Raw genomic sequence first — 1289 nt, forward strand, 5'->3', positions numbered from 1 at the left:
TCCACCCACATAAACCCCCGCCCACACAAGCCCCACCCACCCAAGCCCCACCCACACACCCACCCCCCCCACACAAGCCCCTCCCACACACACCCCACCCACACAAGCCCCCACCGAAGCCCCGCCCACACAAGCCCCGCCCACACAAGCCCCACCCCCCCTCATCCCCCTGTGCGCCCCTCACCTTTGACCCACCACCTCCCTCATCCCACCCCCACCCTTCCCCACACACACACATGGGGAGGGGAGGGATGGGATGAGGGGTGATGGGTCATTGGGGAGCGCACCTACCCCCCCCTCCCCCCCAACCCCCCCCCTTTACATCTCTTTTATTCTTTTTCTTGTAATTCAGAATCAAGTAATTGTAAACAAAACAAATATAATTTATTAATATTGAAAATATTAAATATTCATTTGCGAGAATGATTAATCTTTCCCAGCAATCTTCTTCAGATGTCTTGTGATTTCGAAACTCAGACACCATATTCTGTTTTGAAACAAAAAGTGGATAATAATTAGGTTCTATAAAGATAATTACATGGTAATATGAATAAGCCTCGTTGACCACTGAATTAACACACCAGGAGCCTGTCATCCTTTCAAGGTCAATAAAATGAATTCCAGTGTACTGACAAAACCACGTCTAAACTAATGATGCAACCAACATAAGGCGACATTCTAAAGAGAGAGTGATATTAATAATAATTCAGAAATATTTACCTCCAGAAAATCATGTGTTGTACGAGTGATATTAATAATAATTCAGAAATATTTACCTCCAGAAAATCATGTGTTGTACAAGATTGCTTCAACAGCTGATGTTGTGCGATAGTGCTGAAAAAAAAATAATAAGTCAAGGGTATAGATGAAGAGACAGACAGGGAAAGCAACACACACACACGCACACACACACACACACACACACACACACACACACACACACACACACACACACACACACACACACACACACACACACACACACGCACACGCACACGCACACATACACACACACATAGACACACACACACGTGCCTCACCATTGGTTTAATTCATTCGAGATCAGAGACCAGTCATTATAAATCATTGGCCTCTTCAATAAGAGCAGAGAGAGGTAGGTAGAAAGACAGACAGAGAGAGAGGCACACACACGTGTCTCACCATTGGTTTAATTCCTTCGAGATGAGAGGACGTGATAAGACTTCATGCCACTCATTGAAAATGTCTTTCAATTCTCTTCTAAAATCATTAATCTCTTCAATAAGAGTATTAATTTCATGAACCACGTC

At 44.3% G+C, this 1289-nt stretch overlaps 1 long non-coding RNA gene across 1 annotated transcript in view; it reads right to left on the minus strand.

The window, feature by feature from the left end:
- Positions 1-342: 342 nt before the first annotated feature.
- Positions 343-1289, minus strand: part of LOC147007369 (uncharacterized) — a 1430-nt gene continuing 483 nt past the window's right edge. The window contains exons 1-3 of the long non-coding RNA XR_015054227.1: positions 1162-1289; positions 777-834; positions 343-487 (exon numbers count right to left, since the gene is read on the minus strand). The exon at positions 1162-1289 is cut by the window's right edge and continues 483 nt beyond it. This is a non-coding gene — a long non-coding RNA (uncharacterized LOC147007369). The remainder of the gene's footprint in view (positions 488-776; positions 835-1161) is intronic.

This window comes from Eptatretus burgeri, unplaced genomic scaffold (assembly GCF_056783735.1).
Source record: "Eptatretus burgeri isolate ZD-2024b unplaced genomic scaffold, Ebu_testis_v1 Ebu_testis_scaffold_245, whole genome shotgun sequence".
NCBI lineage: Eukaryota > Metazoa > Chordata > Myxini > Myxiniformes > Myxinidae > Eptatretus > Eptatretus burgeri.